The following is a 25,877-nucleotide window of genomic DNA, read 5'->3' as shown; positions in this document are numbered from 1 at the left end:
AGGATGTTGGTTTGGAGGGGCATTGTGGCCCAGAGCAGAGAGTTTGGAGCCTGTACTGTTTTTTTTAAATACATCTGCTGCATTCATTTTTATGTATAATAAAGAGACTTAAGTAAGTATAACAACTAATGTTCGTTTGAGAATTAGTCATAAAAACATGAGGTTTCCAATCTTTTGGTTAGGCTTTGTTTAACTGCAGGGAACCCATGCAATATCTTCATGCTTCAACCTCTACCTTTTTCCACCTCTCGTTTTAGCTAATCCTCACATATTCCCTTTGTCCCACCATCCACAGGTGTCTAATCACCCTGCTGGAATTTCACTCCTAATCTGCTTCAGATTTCCACCTCCTGCTTCTCCTTCACGGCTCACTTTAAAAATCTTTTCTTTGATCAACCTTTTGCTCTTTCTGAATTTTTGTTTTGTTTCCCCCGCTTCGATTTTCATCTCACTGCTCCTCTATCGGGGACATTGATCGATGTGAAAGCCGTTGCACGCAAAGCAAATTGTGTTGTGTATTTATAAGCAGTGCAATCAAAGAGTTATTGTTCTGGTACTTAGCTTTATTTACAACATTCATGAAGGTGCAAGCTTCAGATCAAAGAAGATTTGGTCAGCTTATGGGAGGCGAAATTTATTATGCCCACAAATACAGGATTGAAAGAGAGTCCCAATTGAAACAGCGGTCATGATTTTAAAATCAGTCCTCAGTTGTGATGATTTATTCCATATTTTTAAATGCTGGTACTACTGTGAAGTGTCATTACCAACCATTTGTGTTTTCATTCTGTTAAAACACCAGAATATCAATATAAGCAGGTAATGTGTCTGACATTTTTCCCTCATCCCCAGCCTTCAAAATCCTAACTCCACAATATAAATTTACAGGAGATTCCCATTGACTACTGTTGAATTTTATTCAATGTTCCAAATACTGTGACTCCTGAATATTTAGTCATATTTCAGATGACTGGAGAGCCCACAACTGGATCAACAGATTTTTCCACAATGGCATGGTTGGGGAAATGAAATGCATTGCCCTGGGTTGGATCCCCTCTCCTTCCTCTGTTGCCACCATAAGTCTCATTGGGTGTGGTCTCCCAGCTGGGACAGAAATGGGTCATCCTAATTTGAGGGACATCGTTTCTAGTCGCTTCCATATTCAGGACGAGTGAAGGGTATCCTGTAGAGGACTAACACAATTAAATACAGAGCCCTGAGTAGTGTGGAAGAACAGAGATCTCGGGGGTCAGGTACATAATTGTTTGAAATTTGTATCACAGGTAGACAAAGGAATTAAGGAAAAGTTTAGCACATTGGCCTTCATTGCTCAGATCTTTGAGTACTGTAGTTGGAACTTTATGTTGAGATTGTATAGGTCATTAGAAAGGTCTTTTCCGGAGTGCTGTATACAGTTCTGTTCTCGCTGTTATAGGATCAACATTATTAAACAGGAGAGGGTTCAGAAAAGATTTACCAGAATGTAAATCCAAGAATGGAGGGTTTGGGGTATAAAAACAGGCTGGGTAGACTGCCAGGTTGTAGGAGGTTGGAAGAGCGCTTATGAAGGTTTATAAAATCATGAGGTAAGATAAGGTGACTAGCAAAAGCATTTCCCTAGGGTGGGGAAGTTTAAAATTGGGCCATATTTTTAAGGTGAGAGAGCCCCTGGCACGGTGAGGCAGCAGAGGTAACCACCGACCCACCATTCCACCCAGCTACATTTGCGTATATGTTTAAAACAGTCCTCCCACAGTCCAAAGATGTGCAAGTTAAGTGGATTGGCCATGCTAAAGAGCCCATGGTGTTCAGAGATATGCAGGTCAGGTGGGTTAGCCATGGGAAATGCAGGGTTACAGGGATAGGTAGAGGGATGGGGCCAGGTGGGATGCTCTTTGGAGGGTCAGTGTGGAATGGCCTGTTTCCACACGGTAGGGATTCTGTGATTCTATAAGTTAGTGTGGTGCAGTTGCTCTGTGTCATGTAGTATTTTTTTGCCCAATTGGAATAGCAAAGCAAGTAAATCAAGGTTATTTTGAATGAACATCTTACATCAATTCGCTATGTGAAGGACAGGTGTATGCTGGTGCATTGTTGAGTAATTATTGTGTCAACAGCTGATTCACTAACTTTTGTTCTCATATTTCAAGATATTCATCCTTTCTAATTCACCTTGAAAATCATCTAGAATATGGGCATCTATTTAGCACCCAAACAGAAAATCATTAAAATTAAAATAGAGTTCCTGAATAGGGGAGGCAATGGCCGAGTGGTATTAACTCTGGACTGTTAACCCAGTAGACCCAGATAACATTCTGGGGACCTGGGTTTGAATCTCGCCACGATAGATGGTAGAATTTGAATTCAATAAGTATCTGGATTTAAGAGCCTAATAAAACCCATCTGGTTCACTAATGCCCTTTAGGGAAGGAAACTGCTATCCTTACCTGGTCTGGCCTACATGTGTCTCCGGACCCACAACAATGTGGTGGATTCTTAACTGCCCTCTGGGTAATTAGGGATGCGCAATAAATGCTGCCTGGCCAGCAATATCCTCATTTTGTGAATGAATATAGAAAAAAAAAGAAATTTCTGAGTAATATATAGAATTTCTTCCTGTATGTCACTACAGACAAGGATAATTTTGGTATTTTACGTAGCAGCTTATCACATAGTAACATTTTGAAAGTGTTCACAGGAATTACTTTCTAGAGAATTTTTTTTCTTTATTTAAAGTATCATGTATTAGGAGAATAACAGGAGATCTAATTGAAGTATATACAATGCTAAAGGGGCTTGACAATTTCAACATAGAAAGGACATTTTCTCTCGTGGGGACATCTAGGATGAGGTCACATTTTTAGCATAATGGGTAGCATATTTAAAGCAGAGATAAGGTGAAATTACTTCTTTCAAAGGGCCATGAGTCTATGGAATTCAGTACCCCAGAATGCGATGAATGTTGGGATCTTGAGTAAATTTAAGGATGAGGTAGATTTTTTATTTGTCATATGTCGAAGAGTTGTAAAGAGCGGACAGGAAAGTGGAGTTGAGGCTGAGATGAGATCAGCCATGATCATATCATATGGTGCTGCAGGTTCAAGGAGCTAAATTGTCTACTCCTGCTCCTAGTTCTTAAGTTCTTATTCTCTCATGGCATGTAGGCATTTGCTGCCCATCTTTAATTGCTCTAAAACTGAATGGTCTGCTTTTCATTTCAGAGGCCGGTTGCAATACAATCATGTTGGTGTGACTCTGGAATGACCTAAATCAGGCAAGGACAACAGATTTAAACCCTAAAATACATTAATGAACCAAATGGGTTTCCAGGACAACTGATGGTAGTTGTCATTACCGCATTTCTGAGACTAGCTTCATGTTCCAGATTTCTTAACTGAATTCATTTTCTACACTCTGCCAGGATGAGTTTTTAACCCATGTCCCCAGAGCCTTCATTGCTGATCCAGTAACATCACTGCTCTAAAGTACAGCAAACACAACAGGCAGTTTGTGTTGACAGTTCGTCACAGACTCTTTCTTATTAATACTTTTACTGGCATTGGTTGACGGAGAATCATCGGTCTGCATGACAAGACGACTCTGCTGCACAGGGTGGGGGTGTGGGGGGGTCAGTGGGTGGCACCGCTGATTCACAGTGCTAGGGGTCCAGGTTAAATAACACCCCCGGGTGACTGTCTGTGTGGAGTTTGCATGTTCTCCCTGTGTCTGTGTGGGTTTCGCTCAGATGCTCCAGTTTCCTCCCATATCCAAGGTTGTGCAGGTCAGATGGATTGGCTTTGGGAAACATAAGGCGACAGGGATAGGGTGGGGGACTGTCTGGGTGGGCTGGCATTCTGAGGGTCAGTGTGTCTCACTGGGCCGAATGGCCTGCATTCGCGCTGTAGGGATTCCAAGATTGAACTAACTACAATTTGCAAAATCCATTTGAACAGGAAAACAGGACCTTGACTAAACATCTCACCTGGAGTTCTTAAGTCTATGATTATGTATTTTTAACCATGTTGATCCTTTGCTTCACAAGCTTATTATGAAAGTTACAATGCAGAAGATTGAAAAGGAAGTTGTATCCCACTTGCCCCACTGCTGTAAAATGCCTGCTTATCAATGACTGCTGAAACCAGGACACCCCACCCATTCAACCAGACTCCTAACACTCAGGACCTAGACTCACCCTGAAGAACAGCCATTTGGTCATGGATAACAAGGTGTAGAGCTGGATGAACGCATCAGGCCAAGCAGCATCAGGGGAGCAGGAAGGGTGATGTTTCGGGCCTAGACCCTTCTTTAGAAAGCGTCTAGGCCTGAAACATCAGCCTTCCTGCTCCTCTGATGCTGCTTGGCCTGCTGTGTTTGTCAATCTCTACACCTCGTTATCTCAGATTCTCCAACATGTGCAGTTCCTACTATCTCTGAAGCCATTTGATTATGATCAGCATTCTATGGAAAGGAGGGAAACAGAAAAACCTTCAGTAAATTTCCGATTGTTGCAAGTTGGCTTTTTGTGTGTGTGTGTGTGTGTGTGTGTCAAGCAGGTAGATTCTAAGAAAGCTAGTCTGGTAAAATACTTTCTCTCCCATAAATAATATATTCAGGCTTCCCAGCAGAGGTCAATTTGAGGAAAGCACTGTTTGTCTAATTACACTGCTGACCTCTGCACTTCACCCTGAGTTCCTGCCAATTATAAAGGTAGAACCCCAGAGGGAGGCAAGGTCATCACCAGCAGTACACAAATCATCTGTTCCTGAAATTGATCTCTGCTGCAAAATCTTGAATACCTTCATAATGGATGTGCTGGTGAGACATTTGTTTTAACAGGTTGGATTCAGAAGAGGAAATAATAACAACCGTATGCTGTGCAATTTTAAATGCAGAAAAATTCCTAATTGATATATAATTCCAAACACTCTTCACACTTTTAACTTTTACATAATACTGTAAAATATTCAACTGAACAAATGTAACATTAGATCCAACAAGGCAGATTGCTCAAAAAAATACCATGTCAGTGCAGTTTATCAGTCTCATGCCCCATTCCAAGTACAAATCCACAGAGACCCAGCCTGAGAGCATTAGTTGGTGACGATGCGACACACTGACTATGAGTGAACAGGGAAACCAAAATAAGGAGGCAGTTAGTGTTTGCTGAAGGATTGAGTGACATCCTCTTTGGCTGAGGGGCATTGGGACCCAGAGCTTAGGAATTTTTTTGAAAGCAGCATGCTAACATAACATGTAACACTTGTACAAACCAAAATAGAATCTAAAAATGAACAGGTGAATTAGAGGCGACAGTACCGTTGTCATAGATGTGTGGTCTTCACTGGAACACAAAGATATCTATGGGTTCTTGGGTCTCTATGATTGTGAATTATTCTTACCCTGGCCAGCATAGGTATTTTTCCCCTTCATTCTTCTTCCATCACATAACATCAATAAATTCCGAAGGGTGAAAAAACACATCTGCTGAATTGATTAGGGTCAAAATGGAAACCACAAAATGGAAGTCAAAAGCAAAATCTTGAAAAGTACGAGTAGGTGGCTATGAAATAAATCTGCTCGACCCCCAAAAAATGCTTCAGTCCCAACCACTGAAGAGCACACTCACTGAACAATGTAGCATTATTTGTTTTTCCAAAAGTGTCCTCTTGTGGGTCTCTGAATGTAGTTTATTGCCTGAGATACACATCCAGAGTTCAGGGAAATGAAGATGAGGAGGCAGCATGGACTAGTAAATGCAAAGCCTGACGAAGCTAACTAGATTTTTTTGAAGATATGACTGCTGTAGTGCACAATGGAATAACTTTGGATGTTATTTATGTGGACTTCCAGAAACCATTTGTTAAAGTCTCTCATACGAAGCCATAAGGCACAATTGACTCTCATGAAGCTGCAGGCAATCAGAGTTTATTTCTTATTTTCAAAAGATATAGGCATCACTGGCTAGGCCAGTATTTGTGACCTGGCTCTAATTACATTTGAGAAAGGTGACCATGAGCTATATTATTGAATTATTACAGTAAATATGCCCACAGTGCTGTTGGAAGAAGGAGTTCTTGTATTTTGTCCCAGTCACAGTGACAAAACAGTGCTATGTTTCCAAATGAGGAAGATTAGAGCTGGAGGAAACCTTGAAAGAGATCTACCTGCAGTCCTTGTTATTCCAGGTGATGGAGGTCACAGATTTAAAAGGTACCATCAATGTAGACTTGGTAACTTGATACAATGCATCTTATAGTTTGTGCATACTTATCTGGTGCAGCATTGCCCTGCCTAGTGGCAAGTCTCTGGCATGTAGTGGGAACTGTAGTCACCCAGGCAAGTGGAGAGTACTTCATCACATTCCTGATTTGTTTGACGCAATTGCGCTGCTCACTACAGAATTCCCAACTGTGAACTGCATTTGTAGCCACTGTGTGTCTATGGTTGATCTATTTCCTGGTCAATGGTAACCCCCAGGATGTCGATGGTGGAGGTTATAGCAGTTGAATATGAAGTAAGGCAGCTAAGTAGTCAAAAACTGCCATTGGTAACATGAGAATGTTCCTTGCCACCTACCAATCCAAGTCTAAATTCCACTAATGTCTTGTGTGTAGACACAGACTACTTAATTTATCTTCCAGGTTTCAAGTGCAGTTAATTTTATTACTGCCTTTTTGAGCAATAAATCAGCCATAGCCTTTCAAGGACAATATCAATATGCAATTATGTTTAAAAGGACTAAAGTTCTCTGAGCTGTCAATCCTTCACCTTGCTGATTGTGTTGTTTTAAGCCCCAGCATTCTTGTAAATGCATACAGGAGCAAACACAGAAATGATTTGAGAGAAAGGAGTACTGTTTCTAACATCTCTTGCACTGTTATGCTCTGAATGTAATACCATTTCTGTTTCTCTATCTGTTGAACCATTCTTTACTACCCCCTCGCCCCATTTAACTTTCCCACCGTTTAATTTCCTCATCCCCCATGCAGAGAGATATACTTGCTGGATAAGCTACTATTGAATCTTTGTTAGTATCACTCCAGCTAGCAACTAGAACATGTGCGAGTAAAATGCAGGGTGAATTGCACTCCAGTATTCCTTGTTCCCCTATAAGAAAACATCCAGCCTCCTCTCCCTCTCCACCACATGCAAATTCATAACATAGTTGGATCAAGGCTTAAGACTAAAATCCAAGTAAAGCAATTATTAAAGTCATGTCAAATCAATTTTTTTAAAAATTGTAATCTCATTTATATTTTCTCCATAATAAATTCCAACATCATGGAATCCGCTTCAGAAACACAGGCAGAATAATTACTAACACCAAAGAGCTGAGTAAATTCATGATGCATCAACACTCTATTTCAGTTTTAACAAAGAATTTGTTGTAGCCATACTTTGTGCCATTTAACTTGGAATGTAATTTTGGTATTGCCGGGCTAAAATGTCTGGTTTCGGTTTTTATCTTAGTGCATATAAGTGGCAAAATCAATTTCTATCCCTGACTGCAGTCTAAGGAGCTTGGAATTAAATAGTGCACTCAACAAGAAACAAGATATTTGACCGAAACAGAGTGAATGTTATTTATTCTAAGTATGAGCAATAGACCTACTTCTCCATGCCTATCCTATTATCAGATTGTTTTATGCTCATTTCCTTCAAACAATTTTCTAACCTATTCTGAAATGTAGCACGGTCTCCGTTTCAATTGTCAACTCTAGTATTCCATCTCAAAGCCTCAAAGCTTTGTACACAATTAATTCTTCTCCTCTCCGTTCAACTTTAATCCTGTATAAACTTCTCCTCATTATACATCCATCAAACTCCGCAAACACTTTGGACAGAGTCTTCCCAGCTCCTCAACATTGTAGGCATTGGTGAGAATGTTGGGGAAATCACAAGAAATCAGCAGTGAGGAGCTTCCAATTATCAAGAAAAAAAGTTCCATTTTCTAACTAATTTTTGGACAGAAAGATAAGATTTCCACTAGTGAGCAGTGAGAGATCTATTTGTGCTCTATTGACAAAGTGGGGTGTCAATTACCCTCTTTCCAACCTGACTGTGTCCAATTAAAATGAGCCATGCTCCCGGGCAACTGCGGGCAGCTAGCACTTGAGTAGGTGCATAGCTAAGCATTAAAGATGGTAGCTTGCCAGGATTCCCAGGAGGTCCCAGCAGTGGCCAATATTTCTACCAGAGGGAAATGTGAGAATACAACAAGCGAGGTGCCATAAGAGTGTGGCACAAAGTCAGTTGGCAAATTTGGGAAGACTATGTGAGAAAAGATGCTAGGGTCTCAGTCTGGGAAATATCTCATGAAACTCCCCAAAAATGATACATGGTTGAATTTTGGTAAGATTCAGCCCTTGTTTGAATCCATTCTATCCTACTGCTTCATCGTCATAAGCACTGCTGACAAACAGGCTATCCTTCAATCCATTGTGTTCTGCTGAGAAACAGCTGTATTTTTCTTTAGTAGTATTATGCTCAAAGCTCGATCTAAAGCTAAACTTGTAGAGCTGTTGTCTAATGTTTTCGCAAAGTGTAACAAATAAAGCATTCTTTCCATGTTCTTCGGTTTTCCTGGCAGTCAACAATTCACTGGATCGTGCAGCAATCGTTCAACTAGCATGTTGATCGAGGAAACTTAATTTATCCAGTCATCTTTTCTTTTCCCAGCTAGAGACTAGATAACTGAAAAAAGAGAAAATTGATGGTGACCAAGAGATTACAGCTCTTTCTACCCCTGGCATCCATCGTGTTAACTCAAACATATCATCACTCACATTTTCGCAAGGGAACAGTCCAAGAATATTGAATGGAATGGCCTGTGCAGAGAGTATACAGATCATTTAGATTCAGTAAAAGAATCAACAGAAAATGAGATATAGAACTCAAGGAAGCCAGTGGATCCAATGAGACTGAACAAAAGTCGTCCTACGGCTGCAGACCATGTGGATGATGATCTCAGCAGTCCTGGAGATTCTGGTAGTATTTTTCCAAGGTGTGCGGTACAGCATGGATTCACTATATTGATGAGAGACATTTGAGAACGTTTCCTAACATTAAAGTACATCTTGAAAATATAGCAGCATAGGCCATCTCCGCATGATATCCCATTCAGTTCAAGAACGAATTTCAATCAGTAAGAAGTGAACAAAGTATTGTCGGTATTGAGGAAAACTTTGAGAGGTCTGTGCCTCCCAGTTTGCAGTATAGGCTGGGCTACATTTCAGAGGAATTTGAAGGTGAGTCTCTAAATGATAAGACACATTTCTATTTCCAAATGTCAATTAACCCACTGATCTCTGCCTGCTGGAATCTTGTTCCACACATAGCAATTGTGTAGCTGATGTTTGTGCCATCAGGGCTGCAATTCTTCGCAACAACACTCCAACACCCTGTAAAAGCCTGCAACCATATAGAATCAGATTGCAACAGAGCCTCTAACAAAGGGTTAACCTGTTGTGTAAACCGTCCCAGAGCACTGCAGAGACATCACAATCCCAAAAGAATAATTGTTTTGAGCACCCAACATCAACTCAGGCGTTATGGAAAAGAAGTGCTCAAGCAAACCAGGGGAAATATCATGTAGTCACAGTGGTCATGCACAGTTGAAGGATTGAGTAACATTTCTGTAAATGCTAATACTAATAAGTCACAGGAATTATGGATGAATTGTGTGCTTGATGTTTGATTATCTTGAAACACAATGGAGAATGAGTGCAAAGCTGGTGTTCAAACTTGCAGAGGCTATGTAACAGGAACAAGGATTTGACTCAGACTATACACATATTAGTTTGAGGAAACTAGCCTTCAATAGGCTGAGACTTCCAAAAATATTTATCTAGGCACCAGTGAATGTGTTCTGAATGAAGTTGACACACAGCTGACTTGAAATATGAATTCATCAACCTTCATCACGGGACTGTTCTTACGCATCAACAATGTCAATGGGACTGTTCAGACCATCTGGTGTTATGAATTTTTGGTTGGAAAGTTTATGAAGCATGGATGAAGTGGTAACTGGAACAATTTCGATTTTTAAGGTAGAGTCTGATAAGTTCCAATCAGGAAGGTTATCAAAGAATATGAAACAAAGGCAAGCAAATAGAGTTGAGATGCAAGTCAGCCATGATATAAATAAATAGCAGAACAGGTTCAAATGTTGAGTTACTTACTACTTTTTCCTTACACATTACTGTGAATCATAAAACAGTGTATGAAATGTAAAACACTACCTAACAAAAAATAATAAAATGTGAGGCTGGATGAACACAGCAGGCCAAGCAGCATCTCAGGAGCACAAAAGCTGACGTTTCGGGCCTAGACCCTTCATCAGAGAGGGGGATGGGGCGGTGGAACTGGAATAAATAGGGAGAGAGGGGGAGGCGGACCGAAGATGGAGAGGAAAGAAGATAGGTGGAGAGAGTATAGGTGGGGAGGTAGGTAGGGGATAGGTCAGTCCAGGGAAGACGGACAGGTCAAGGAGGTGGGATGAGGTTGGTAGGTAGATGGGGGTGCGGCTTGGGGTGGGAGGAAGGGATGGGTGAGAGGAAGAACCGGTTAGGGAGGCAGAGACAGGTTGGACTGGTTTTGGGATGCAGTGGGTGGGGGGGAAGAGCTGGGCTGGTTGTGTGGTGCAGTGGAGGGAGGGGATGAACTGGGCTGGTTTAGGGATGCAGTAGGGGAAGGGGAGATTTTGAAACTGGTGAAGTCCACATTGATACCATATGGCTGCAGGGTTCCCAGGCGGAATATGAGTTGCTGTTCCTGCAACCTTCGGGTGGCATCATTGTGGCAGTGCAGGAGGCCCATGATGGACATGTCATCAAGAGAATGGGAGGGGGAGTGGAAATGGTTTGCGACTGGGAGGTGCAGTTGTTTGTTGCGAACTGAGCGGAGGTGTTCTGCAAAGCGGTCCCCAAGCCTCCGCTTGGTTTCCCCAATGTAGAGGAAGCCGCACCGGGTACAGTGGATGCATTATACCACATTGGCAGATGTGCAGGTGAACCTCTGCTTAATGTGGAATGTCATCTTGTGGCCTGGGATGGGGGTGAGGGAGGAGGTGTGGGGACAAGTGTAGCATTTCCTGCGGTTGCAGGGGAAGGTGCCGGGTGTGGTGGGGTTGGAGGGCAGTGTGGAGCGAACAAGGCAGTCACGGAGAGAGTGGTCTCTCCGGAAAGCAGACAGGGGAGGGGATGGAAAAATATCTTGGGTGGTGGGGTCGGATTGTAAATGGCGGAAGTGTCGGAGGATAATGCGTTGTATCCGGAGGTTGGTAGGGTGGTGTGTGAGAACGAGGGGGATCCTTTTGGGGCGGTTGTGGCGGGGGCGGGGTGCGAGGGATGTGTCGCGGGAAATGCGGGAGACGCAGTCAAGGGCGTTCTCGATCACCGTGGGGGGAAAGTTGCGGTCCTTAAAGAACTTGGACATCTCTCTACATTGGGGAAACCAAGCGGAGGCTTGGGGACCGCTTTGCAGAACACCTCCGCTCAGTTCGCAACAAACAACTGCACCTCCCAGTCGCAAACCATTTCCACTCCCCCTCCCATTCTCTTGATGACATGTCCATCATGGGCCTCCTGCACTGCCACAATGATGCCACCCAAAGGTTGCAGGAACAGCAACTCATATTCCGCCTGGGAACCCTGCAGCTATATGGTATCAATGTGGACTTCACCAGTTTCAAAATCTCCCCTTCCCCTACTGCATCCCTAAACCAGCCCAGTTCATCCCCTCCCTCCACTGCACCACACAACCAGCCCAGCTCTTCCCCACCACCCACTGCATCCCAAAACCAGTCCAACCTGTCTCTGCCTCCCTAACCGGTTCTTCCTCTCACCCATCCCTTCCTCCCACCCCAAGCCGCACCCCCATCTACCTACTAACCTCATCCCACCTCCTTGACCTGTCCGTCTTCCCTGGACTGACCTATCCCCTACCTACCTCCCCACCTATACTCTCTCCACCTATCTTCTTTACTCTCCATCTTCGGTCCGCCTCCCCCTCTCTCCCTATTTATTCCAGTTCCCTCTCCCCATCCCCCTCTCTGATGAAGGGTCTAGGCCCGAAACATCAGCTTTTGTGCTCCTGAGATGCTGCTTGGCCTGCTATGTTCATCCAGCCTCACATTTTATTATCTTGGAATCTCCAGCATCTGCAGTTCCCATTATCTCTGATACTACCTAACAAAAAATGTTGTCTAGATTTTCCTTCTGGCGTCAAGAATCTGGGAAAATTCTCCAAGAATGTGACCCTGCCTACTGTCAGTGAATCTTAGTTTCATAGTGGGGGTGGCAGGGCTGGAGTATGGTGCTTCACCAGGAACAGCAGGCCTGAGGCATGAATGAAATGAGCATTTGGGCAAGTTAAAAGGCCAGGTTTCATTTATTTTTATTCATTCACAGGATGAGGGCATCACTAGCTACTCCATCCTGAAGTGGCCACAAGACAGATGAGTTAATTATATTGCTGTGTCTCTGGAGTCTCATGTAGGCCTGACCCAGTGAGGGTGGCAGATTTTCTTCCCTGAAGGACATCTGTGAGCAAGATGGATTTTTCTAACGATCAACAATGGTCATCAGTAGATTGAATTAAAATTCCATCATCTGCTGTGGTGGGATTCAGACCCGAGTCCACAGAAATGAGCTGAGTTTCTGGATTAATAGTCTAACAATAATATCACTCAGCTATTGCCTCCCTTTGAGTAGGAGGGACATTTAGTAGGACATCGACACAGTTCTGGAAATCAACGTGATCACTGTAGCCCTAACATCCTCAAACCATCACACCTCATGAAGCTCTGAAACTTTCTTATCGCTTCTACTCTACTAACTGTTAAACATCAGAGGTGAAAGATTATTTAGACAGAGTGCAGACACTATTCTAGTCAGAATTTTATTTCAACTCACATAGCAAAAGACCTTAACAACCTGATTATTTGTTCCCTATATTTTATATATATGTCTACATGTGTGTGTGTAAATACCTAGTCAAATTCTTACATAATTATCCCTTATTTAAAATGAAACTAACTCCTGTTTCCCAGTTCTATTTGGTCTCAGGATTTGCTACGCTACCCTGCTGGGTGGTAACACTAACCAACACACACATTATATATTCCTCAGCAGCCGATATTCATCATATGTGTCTTAACCACACAACTGCCGTAACCCCACACTTCATCACCCCATACCCACCTTACCTGGGAAATCTAATCCCTAATAACTACCTCAGTTTCTAATTTCTCCATACTTCTGTGCTTTCCATGACCAGTTATCCATTAGCTGCAGTTTGCATAGCTTAAATGCCCAAAATAACAGAAGTCTTTCAGAAGCTCATAAATCTGTCAAAATAAGCAGGCTGTACCTCAAATACCACTTAAAAATTGCAATCCCCTACCTGTTCATAAATCTTTCAAAATTATCAGACAGTACTTCAAAGTACTCTGAAAAGCGTTAGCCTCTTAACTGCTCAGGAATCTGACAAGATGTAAAATCTACTTAAGCCCACAATTATCTTAACTGTTCATAAATCTGTCAAAATAGTTAACCAGTACTTGAAAATGTAATTAAAAACCACAATCCTTTTTAATGTTCATAAGTAGGTTCATATAACCAAACTCACTACCTCTTTGAAACCTGTGTTAACAATCCCTCCTGAAATGAACCCATATGTGTGTCGTCAGTTTAGTATCTTAGCAATGAACATTTCTCTAGCACAAAAGTATAAAGAGCCCCTCTTGCACTGAATCCATCTTGCGGTTTGCAGCATTCATAATGAGATTCCATCAAACAACTATGTCAAACACAATGCCTCCGAAGCCAGATCGGTAAATGCCTTTGAAGTTAGCTATAAGCCCAACATCTTTTGAAGCTTTGAAACAGCGAAACAAACAGCTGAGCTAAAATTCAAAGAGCTCAGCCACCTGCCAAACCTTTGACACGGTAAAACGTATATCAGAGCCAAAACCCAAGGAAATCATGAATGAAATACACATGAACTAATAAATTCTGAATTTCAATACTGTACAATGCAGAACTGCATTTAAATCAATGGATAATATACTCTAATGTATTTGAATACTTTTTCTACTTCCAATATGCTATTTACTTGAATGGTCACTATCTTTCAAAACAGCAATTTAATCAAATAATGTATTAAAAACATACAAAACTTACCATGCAGCATTTCGGCATGTGAAGTTGGCAAAATCATTTGAATTTATCTTTGAGATAACAAGATGTAGAGCTGGATGAACACAACAGGCCAAGCAGAATCAGAGGGGGAGGAAGGCTGGCACTTCGGGCCTAGACTCTTCTTCAGAAATCCTGAAATTCTGAATTCAGAAATTCTGAAGAAGGATCTAGGCCCGAAATGTCAGCCTTCCTGATTCTCTGATGCTGCTTGGCCTGCTGTGTTCATCCAGCTCTACACATTGTTATCTCAGATTGTCCAGCATCTACAGTTCCTTCTATCTCTGAATTTATCTTTGATATAGGTCCTGAGTTCAAGCCAAGGTATTCCATGATTCATGACATCTTCCAGCTGATTCAAGCCACTATACTTCAACATCCTTTCCAATTGCAAGGCTTCTGAATTGGTCACTTGCATTATGGAGCTAGATGTTATGAGACAGCTGGATGCAGGCTCATGACTCACTCCCTTAGCCCTCACTGATCATAATTGTTGGCAATGAGAATGGGATCTGCCTGCCCCATTGGTTGGGCCTAGCGCTGGTGGTGGCAAAGCAGCGACAGAAGGGAATCACAGAGACTTCATCAAGGTGAGTCCAGCAGTGAGAGACATGACTCTGATGTTGGCAGATTTGGTGCAGGCTGCAATGAGGTGTTGGCAGAGCAGAATCAGCTCAGCGGTGAAAGATGGCACCTCAAGAGTGGTGACTTCAACATCGGTCGGGTCCAGTGTTAATGGCAGTGAGGCGATGGAGGAACATGGACAAAAAACTCTTCAGCCCATCAATTCTGTATTGGTCAATGCCAACTAACTATTTTAATCTAATTTTCCAGCTCTTGGCACATAGCCTTGTATGTCTGGGCAGCACAAGTGACAATCTAAATAGTTCTTAAATGTTATTAGGGTTTCTGCCTCTACCACCCTTATAAGGCAATGAGTTTCAGATTCTCACCACCCTTTGGGTGAAAGAGATGTTCTTTTCACATTCTGTTTAAACCTCCTGCCCATTAGTTTATTCAGGTCCCCAACACAGTTCCCTCTGCTCCACAGAAAACTATCCCAATCTGTCTAATCTTTCTTCATACCTACAACACTCCACACCAGATAACATCCTGATAAATCTTCTCTGCACCTTCTCCAGTGCAATCACATGCCTTCTATATTATGCATTTCAGAACTGCACACAATACTCTAGCTGTGGCCTAACTCATGTTTTATATAGTTCCAGCCTGACCTTCCTACCCTTAAAATCTATGCCTCGGCTAATAGAGGTAAGGATCCCTTATGCCTCCTTAACATCTTTATCTACCAGTCCTGCTCCCTTAACGTACTAGTGGATGTGCATACCAAGATCCCCCTGATCCTCAGTACTTCCCAGTGTTGTGCCATTTGTCATTGACTTGCTTGTCCTGTCCAAGTGCCTCAACTCGTTCTTATTTAGATTGATCAGTTCATCTGACCAGCCAGTCAATATCCTCCTGTAATCTCAAGCTATCTCCCCTTCATTTGCCATCTGGTCTAAACCATTCAAGTCCAAACCAGTTATATATACAACGAACAGCCAAGGCCCAACACCGATCCCCGGAACCCACTGGACATAGGCTTCCAATCACAAGAACACTCCTCAACCAACATGCTCTGCTTCCTACCATTCAGCCAATTCTGGATCCAATATACCAAGTTTCCTTGGATCCCATGAGCTCTTACCTTTGCTATCAGTCTCCCATGTGGAACCTTTTCAAAAGCCTTACCAAAGTTCAAGTAGACTACGTCAAATGCATTACCCACATCTACACACCAGGTTGTGTCTTTGAAAAATTCAGTTTGTGTTCCCATAGAGCTTAAATATGGTACATAAGTTAAAGATAGACACTGTACTCACAAGGCATTAATTGTGGAAGCTTGAATGAACAGTCGTTTTTATGTAATCTAGGTGTTGAGAAACTAATAAATAAGAAGTGAGGCTGGCCACATTCTTTCCAACGAGACACGACTAATGATCCAGCTTTATTTTGAAATATTAGGATAAACTTAATCCAGATGTGAATTCAAATTACCTTCAATACTCTCTTTCATTTTCCCACTTTATTATTTCCTGATCTTACAAATTTGTTTTCTTTTTTTCCAGTAGAGGATAAAAATGCCAGGCAGGTAGCAAAGAACTGTAGTCACCCCAAAAAAAATGTTAATTAGTATAAGAATAAATAACATTCTCTGCAATACATTACTTCAGCAGAAATACTTCACACTTTATTGCTTTGCTGGGCTTCAAGATATTTTTGGCATTGGGAAAATAGGAGATTTTCACTCCTAATTTATACCCCAACATCTCTTCTGCAATGTACAAGCCACAGCCAAAGTAATAAAAGAGAGAAATACCTGTCATTATGGTCCTTTCACAAGATGAGAACATCCAAAGTGCTTCACAGCAATTGAAGTATTTGTCGTCCATGTTGTGACGTACAGAGTTTTTATAGGCAATTATGCATATCAAGGTCCTCAAAAAGATTCGGATAATGGCCAGATGATGTGTTTCAATAAAACTGATTGAGGGATAAATATTACCCGGAAGATGAGAAAAGAAATGCTTGGCTCTTCTGCAAAGTACTGTGGTGCTACGTCTAACATTTTCACTTCCTCTCTTTAATGCCTTTTGTAAAAGTAACTACTTTTGGCAATGCAGCACTTCGTTGGGACTGCATTGCAAAGTGAGTCTAGTTTTTCTGATTGTGGGCTGAATTTTAATTTCCAAGGCAGAATGGAAACATTATGGCCCCTCTCAAGGTTGCTGTCAGATGTCTGAGAGTATTTTGAAGGAAGTAACCAAGTTGGTGGCCTGCTGGCACATTTGCTGACCAATTAGGGGTGGCAGACAGGTTAAGGAGGTGGGATATCAATGTGGGGCATCTATTCTAAAGGGCATCTGACAGGAAAGGTTACAGATTCCAGCATCCTGGGTGTTACCGGTGACCAGAATGCAGTGGTACAGCAGCGACACATACAATCGTGGAAGTGTGGCTTCAAGATTCTCTGGCAGCTCCCCGAAGATATTGTTTGAAGTGGTGGTGGCTCCAAAGGTCTACATGTGAAATTTGGTCTGCAATGTATCAATATATGAGCACATGACCACCTCCAATGACAGGTGGCCAATCTCAAGATCAAAGTCAATTTAGAGGTATTAGACAGGAACTTTCAGAAATAGTTTGGAGGAGGCTATTCATAGCTAAAGGCAGTTGGGAAGTGGGAGGCCTTTAAGATTGAGATAACGAGAATATAAAGCTGGTACATTCCTGTTAGTGTGAAGTGCAAAGCTGGTATTTTTAGGAAATGCTGGATAACGAGAGAAATTGAAGCTCTGGACAAGAAAAGAAGGAGGCAAATATAGACAGCTGGAATCGAGTGAACGCCTAGAAGAATATAAAAGCAATAGGACTAGACTTGAGAAGAAAAAAGGGTGGGAAAAAGGGGGACATGAGAAAGCTTTGGTAACTAGAATTAAGGAGATCTAAAGAGATTATACAATATATTAAGGCCAAAACAGTAAATAAGGAGAGAATGGGGCCCTTCAAAGATCAGTGTGGGGGCCTATATGAAGAACAACAAAAAATGAATATTTTGCATAAGCATTTACCGCGGAGGAAAAATAATAGAACTTCGGGAATTTAGGGAAATAAGAGAGTCGTGTCTTGAAAAGAATTCATATCACAGAAGAGGAGATGCTGGAGGTCTTAAAGTGCATAAATGTAGATAAATCCCTTGTACCTGATCAGGTATTTCCAAGAACTATGTGGGAAGCTAGGGAAGAGATTGCGGGGCCCCTTGCTGAGATATTTGTGTCATGGGATGATGTACCAGAGGGTGGCTTATGTAGAGCTAATTTTTAAGAAAGGCTGTAAAGAAAAGCCAGGTAACTATATACCAGCAAGCCTTGCATCTGTAGTGGGTAAAATGTTGGATGGTTTTTTGAGGGACAGGAATTACATGCATTTGGAAAGGAATGGACTGATTAGAGATAGTCACCATGGCGTTGTGTGCGAAAAATCAGGTCTTAAGGAGGTGACAAAGAAGATGTATGAAGGCAGAGTGGTAGATGTTGTTTATGTGGACTTCAGCAAAGCGCTCGACGAGGTTCTGCTGGGTAGATCAGTTCATAAGGTGAGATCACATGGGATCAAGGGAGAGTTAGCCATTTGGAAGCAAAATTGGCTTGAAGATAGAAACAGAGAGTAGTAGTGGAACGTTGTTTTCAGTCTGGAGGCCTGTGACCAGCGAAATGCCACAAGGATCAGTGCTGAGTCCACTGCTATTCTTTATTTGTATCAATGATTTGGTTGTAAATACAGGCAGTATGGTTAGTAAGTTTGCAGATCACACCAAAATTGATGGCACATTCGACAATGAAGAATATTATCTCAGAAACAATGGGACCTTAATCAGATGGACCAATCAGCTGAAGAGTGGCAGATGGGATTTAATTTAGATGCATGTGAGGTGTTGCATTTTGGTAAGGCAAATCAGGGCAGGTCTTGTACTGTTAATGAATGGGCCCTTTGCCAAACAAAGAGGCCTAGAAGCACAGGTGCATAGCTCCTTGAACTTGGAGTCACAGGTAGGCAAGGTGGCGAAGAAGGCATTTGGCACACTTGCCTTAATTGGTCACTGCATTGAGCGTTGGAGTTGGGACGTCATGTTGCAGCTATACAGGATATTGATGAGGCTACATTTGAAATACTGAGTACAGTTCTAGGTTGCAGTTCTACAAGAAGGATGTCATTAAACGTGTGAGGGTGCAGAAAAAATTTATGCGGATGTTACCAGGATTGGAGGGTTTGAGCTAGACGGAGAGGCTGAATAGTTTTTTTTCTCAGGACCTTCAGAGACTGAGGGCTGATCTTATGGAAGTTTATAAAATCATGAGGTGCATGAATAGGCAAGGTCTTTTTCCCAGGGTAGGCGAGTGCAAAACGAGAGGGTATAGTTTCAGGTGAGAGGAGAATGAAGTAAAAAGGACCTGAGGGGTAACTTTTCCATGCAGAGGGTGGGATGTGTATGGAATGAGCTGCCAGAGGATGTGTTGGAGGCAGGTACAATTACAACATTCAAGATCATCTGGATGGGTATATGAATAGGAAGGATTCAGAAGGGGAGCCAAATTCTGGCAAGTAGGACTAGGCCAGTTTAGGATGTCTGGTCAGCGACGATGAGTTGGCCTGACGAGTTTGTTTTCATGCTGTATGACTCTGTGACCTCATGACTCAATCATGCTGCAGAACTATCACAATGTCAAACACACAATGCATGCCAGATTCTATAGCATTGACTGGTCAGTAATGATGATATGTAAGAGTGCATGACGGACAGTCAGATGCCTCCCCAGGTACTAGTACCTTGGACGTGCATTTACACCATATAATGGCTGGAGAAAGCAAGGATAATGTCTATAGTGTCACCCTATAATTGACACCTTCATCATTAGCTGTCCCCATAATCCTTAGCAAAGGTACCATCCATACGACAAGAACCACAGAAATCTCTGTGGCTTGAAAACCCAAGGGAGCAATTAAACCCAACTTCTTCCTCAGTCAATGGAGAAACACCCTGCATAAGCAGCTGTGAACAGAAGCTGCTGTGTTACTAGTTTCACTTTGGGATTCGTTTGAAAAACTTTAGTAATTCCTTCATTCATTGATTAACCCTCAATGAAATGAGACGGTTTTTGGTAATGTCCTGATTTTGGGTGAACCCCTTTGCTTTGGGAGCATTAATACATCAGCGTGATGAAGTATATGGCTGAATCAAAAGGTGGTTGGGTATATGGTATGGCTGATGAAAATATGTCTTCCAGGCAGTGAGGAAGACACACCTGGCCACATTGTAGACTTTTTTGATACAGTTGCTCCTTGTCAAAAGAGGGATGCAACATGACCAAATGCTCTCTATGATGCGCGAGCCTGAGGAGAGAGGTTCTTTCGTTAATGCAGCCTGAGCTTCTCTTGTCCTAGTCAATGGTTTGACACCTCAACTGGACATCAGGAAGATCGTGCTATGTAGGATCACCTTACTTCATCGTTATACTTGCCTCTTCTTCATTTTAAGGTGTGTGCTACTCCACTGCAACCTCCTTATCAAGGTCCACCAGTCCCAGGAGGGCTATAGTGGGCAGAGCTCAATGTGCCATCATCCTGTGAAAGCCCCCTGAGGGAAGATACCGGAGGAAGCCCCTTCATCAGCTGGTCGCGACATTGCAACCACATTCTCAGTAACCAAATGTCCTGCTAAATGCTGGCCATTATGCTGAGATAACAGCAGTTTTAGTGACTCTGTGCCTCCATTATAGGGTTGCACAGTGATGGTCCTCAGTTATTTCTTCCATACATAACCCTTGAACCAGAGGTGCCACCCACAACGTCTCAGTATTGGCATGGATCTGGCATATGTGATTATCTCAGGATTAAAACTTCATGGCAACTGCCAGGAAATAGAAACATAGAAAGTAGGCACAGGAGTGGGTCATTCAGCCCTTTGAGCCTTCACCACATCTCGAAAATACCTGCTGCACATGTATGTACTGAACACACACCTGCTGAAGGTGAAGAGAGTGGGCTCCTTTCGGACTAATAAATGTTCCTGGCTACTCCACCAGGGTCTTGATGACCTCACGTTTAATCTGAGAGAACCCTGTCATTGAAGGACAGCCCGGCGTTCTCTGCTCTTTAGTGGCTCCATCATTTTACAAATCTGTATTTCTGATAATCGAGCATCCACCACCTGCCTGATGCAATGATTGATGTTCAAAGTCGCTTTCACTTTCATGGCTACTGGCAGACTTGATATTTTCCTTCAAAAGGAGACACACTTTTAACCACCTTCCTTGCGGCCTCTGGCTAGACTGCTGCTCTAATGTGCCAGGAATCTGGCGTATGCTGTATAGTGCACAAAGCATCTCTGATGAAGGATGTAGGCCCGAAACATCAGCTTTTATGCTCCTGAGATGCTGCTTGGCCTGCTGTGTTCATCCAGCTCCACATTTTGTTATCTTGGATTCTCCAGCATCTGCAGTTCCCATTATCACCAAAGCATCCTTATGCCCTCCTTACCCTTTGAGCAGCATCTTTGCATCCTTCTGCACCAGGGAGATGCCTATGAATCTTATATCAACCAGTTCCTATTTCAGAATGGATAGCCACCATGTCCAGGGATGGCCTCACTTCCCATCAGTTGCTTAAGAATAGCAGCATGCATCCCCTGCTTTACTCCATTGACCTGTGTTGGTGCACACTGCACACAATTGCCCCAGTACTTCCCTGAAACATTCTCTTCCCGCTCTGATCATTCCATGTCAAGCTGTTTCAATGCAAGACCTATACTGTTTATTTCACCATTTATGTGGTGGTAGGAATAGCTCTCACTTCTCAACCTGAGTCCCCACATTGCCGTGAACATGCTGCCCATCTATTGTATTACCCACACATTGCCTCAAAAACCTAAATCAACACCAATGGTGTGGATTGAATGTACAACACAAAAGGGAAGATAGAACACCTATTTACAGCTATATCATGCAAAGAGTGCACCAGGATAAAGCAGAGGATGCAAGCAGATATAACAAGCCAATGTTAATGAATGGCTGTGTGATGTCTTCATCACTCTTTGGCTCCATAAAGATAGGAAGTGTGCAAAAACTGCCAGTAACCAATCTGTAATTTTCAAAGCAGGAAGCCAAGATACTAGGACTTTTCCTTCCGATAATTTCCTGGATCCCTAGGCAGACAAGACCCTTTCTGATAAGCATTTGGAGAGTTTGAACTATGGTGTATTTTGGGGTGGGAATAATCAGTTATACCTTCCCAGTGGCTGCTGGCTCCTATTACCAGTTTGAAGTATTTGAAAATCCAACAGCTGCTCTGTGGAGACAAGCCAAAAGAGCATTGTTAAAGGTATGGTTAGCCAGGGGAGACACATGGAAATAAACAGTGACCAGAGCTGTCAGAAAACTTGTTACTGTACTTCCATAACTGTCTCTTGCTATCTGTTTGTTTAGCCAGCCCTCCATTGAGTATCAATAGATGCATGCTTACACATTTATCTATTAGAATATGAAATCTTCATTGAGGTTCTTCAACACCATAGACATTGGTTTAAAAGTTTTAATAATCCTGTTAATGTGAGTGCACTGGACATCTATTTCAATCCTATTGATACTGGTAGGTGTTTGGAAACCCCTTGGTGGCAACTCAAAACTTTATCTAATCATCATTCCATTTTCAATTCAAATGGGGCAAAAGGCAGATGAAAATCACCCTGTTATCCCTGACAATGAGTCCTGGACTCAAGTGTCAGCCTGGATTATGTTCACAAACGTCTGGAGTAGTTGGAGGGCAGAGCTGAACTTTTAAGATAATACTTTCTGACAGCCACAGCTACAGGACTGTTTGTTTATCATATGTTCCCGGAGGAGTTATGTAAAATAAACTGCTAACTGCTCTTTGGAAACTCTTTCACTCAGAAGAATTTTCTGGGACATGCCAATGGTTTAGATTGTTCATGTCTGGTTGCAGATGTGCTGTTGAGATCAAACTGATGCTCCCTTGGTGTGAATGCATCTGTTGCTTTATTTCAATATCCCTGTCACAGTACTTGCAAAAGAGCTATTGTTTGAAAATAGTATACAAAACAAGGGTTGGAATTACATTGCCTTTTCTGTCTGTAATTTGTCAATCTAATATGCATCAAAATCTGTGATGTAATGTGTCCAATTTGTTGCAGCCTCCAACTTTGGTTTGTAACTTTGAAAGCCACTTTCACTTTAATCACCTGTTGAAGTTGGTGCAGTGCCGTAGCTAAGGATAAAGCATTGACTGTTCCTATTAAAGAAGTCAGAATCCATTGGGAAGTGTGCGGAATGGCATTAATATCAACAAGAATATAATAGTTTGCAAACCTCAGACAAGAGGTAGCCATTTAGACATCGGAAGGTATTAAAAAGGTCCCAACCCAAAACATCAGGCTTTCCTGCTTCTCTGATGCTGCTTGGCCTGCTGTGTCCATCCAGCTTCACACCCTTTTGTCTCTGAATGTATTAAAAGCCAGGTTCACATTCCTGTTGCTGCAAACTCACATATCTTAAGGAGTGCATTATCATTTTTATTTTCATAACACGAAGATAAATATTTCTGAGAGGGTTAGAAAAGGAGCACAGGCTAGAAATCGAGATAACAAGGCGTAGAGCTGGATGAACACAGCAGGCCAAGCAGCATCTTAGGAGCAGGAAAGCTGACACTTTGGGCCTCGACCTTTCAGCCCGAAACGTCAGCTTTCCTGCTCCTCTGATGCTGCTTGGCCTATTGTGTTCATCCAGCTCTACACCTTGTTATCTCGGATTCTCAGCATCTGCAGTTCCTATTATCTCTCACAGGCTAGAAATCACTGTATGAATCATGGTGACTGAATACTAAATTAACACATCTTTCTGATATCCCATGGTGTTATTTCAGAACTGTTTCTTTTAAATGGTTTGATATCCCAGATGGAATTTTGGATACCAATGTCATTTGAATGAATTTGCTTCATTTTAGCAGCAGCACTGACTTTCTATCCCATGCTTCAATCTTTTTTTAGCAACAGAAAAGCTTCAATTGTACAACAGATTAATCAATATTAAAAAGAAGGTTTTCATCTGTATGTGAACATTCAACAGAACCCAACCTTTACAGGTTTTGTTTAAAAGATATTGATGTCTTCTCATCCCTAAATTTTATTTTTTCAAAACTGGATAAATCTGAATAACTTCGATCCAGGTAATCCCACAACATCCCCATTCCCCCTTCAGACTCCTATCACCACTATCCCATTAGTCTAAAATGGGGACTGATACTGTGGTAAAATAGTGTCAGCTTGTGGTAACGGAATCCTTGGTGTTTTGTTTGAGAAAAACCCCAACTGCAAAGGGAAACTAAGAAAAGAAACAGACAATCCTAACTTCTAAGGAAATTAAGACTGCAACTGTGATTGGAAACCAAAACTTCTGGGAGATTCATGCTGCATGAAAGATATCAAAGGATGCCGAACTATCAGAGTACAGATGGTGCTTCTAGAGGTGCAGTAAAGGCAGGCTGAAGAAGGCAGAGGCTCTGGGAATAGACTAGCATACAGATGCCATGGCTGTTTCTGTTACTTGCACATAATGTGTGGATGAGTCTGGACCATCCAGTCTGATGTTAGCAGAGCTCGGCAGTGCATACAACCCTGTGCCATTTTTGGTGAGAAATGTGCCTGTGGAGCTGAGGTCAGTTGTGCAGGTTTAAGCTGAAAATCGGAAGAAACCTAAGAAGAAGAAGAACAGATATTCCTTGAAACAAAGACAGAGTTTTGAAGGATTTTAACACTGTGATTGATTACATTAATGAATGGACTGTTGAACCAATTCATTAGATCAGTCACAAGTGTATATAGCATTTAATTTATGATTTATAATGAGCTGCAATTTATGATTAACTTATGTTGGTTCTGAGTTTTAGATGTAATGTAATACTTAGTGTTTGTTTTGCTTGATTCTTATAGAGTAAAAATTCTTTTGTTTAAACTGTGGAATTTTGTGATTTCTTTCTTCTAGTAACTAATTGGGATTCAGGGTTTCTTCTTTTTAAAAAAGACTACTTCTTTTCTCAATTGAGATCATTGTGAATGGAAAATGCACAAACCATTAGTATCGTTGAAGAGCTTCAATTTACAAATTATCATGATCTCTCAAGTGGCTAACTTCCAAATGAAAGGAATTGAGGGTTATCCTTTTCCCATTTTCAGATTAAGTGTTTGTTGAGCAAGAATTGTTATCAGGTTTGTTCTGTGATTCTGTTTCAATAATGATGTGATCTTGTTTGAAAGCCCTCTGTTGCACAGTGGCAGTGTCCCTAACCCTGGACTGGGAGATCTGGACTCGAGTCCCACCTGCTTCAGAGATGTATACTTAAATCTCCTAACAGGTTGATTCGAAAATTAGGTTAAATAATTTACAACAAATTGTTATAGAGCAAAAGGAGGCCATTCAGCCCACCACCGGTTCTATTACCTAGTGCCAATCTCTTACCTTTTCCGATTTCCAACTGAGCATCCAGTAACCTCTTGAATGACTCAGTTGATTCTGCCTGCATCATATTTCCAGGTGATGGACACGATACCCTAACCACTGACAGCGTGAAAGTGTTTGGTATTTTCACATTATCCTTATTTCTTTTATCCATCACTTTAAATCAATGCCCTCTCACGCTTTACCTTTAACCTTCAGGTACAGCTTCTCCCTATCTAGTCTGTTCAGCCACTCATGATTTTGAGAATTTCTATCAAACCTTCTCGCAGCCTTCTACTCTTCAAGGAGGGCAGTCCCATCTTATTCAATATGTCTTCATAACAGAAGTATGATTCTTTACCAAATCAGACGATGTACCATTAATGCAAGTGTGACTAACAGGGTCACAATTTACAAGGAATTTATTCCATTCCTGAAGGATAGTCTGCATGCAATGGCTGCCATTCTATACCATTATTGCACAGCAACCTTTAGATTAAAGATGGCTAAGTTTCGATTCTGTGTTCTGGTGCAGGCTTCACCTGAGATGCAGGATAAAACCCCACCTCCATTGTATTGCTGTCCCCGTGTCTCTGATGACTTTTGGTTTCCC

The sequence above is a fragment of the Stegostoma tigrinum genome, chromosome 5 (assembly GCF_030684315.1).
Source record: "Stegostoma tigrinum isolate sSteTig4 chromosome 5, sSteTig4.hap1, whole genome shotgun sequence".
In the NCBI taxonomy this organism is placed as follows: domain Eukaryota; kingdom Metazoa; phylum Chordata; class Chondrichthyes; order Orectolobiformes; family Stegostomatidae; genus Stegostoma; species Stegostoma tigrinum.
Note: the sequence above shows the minus strand (reverse complement) of the source record.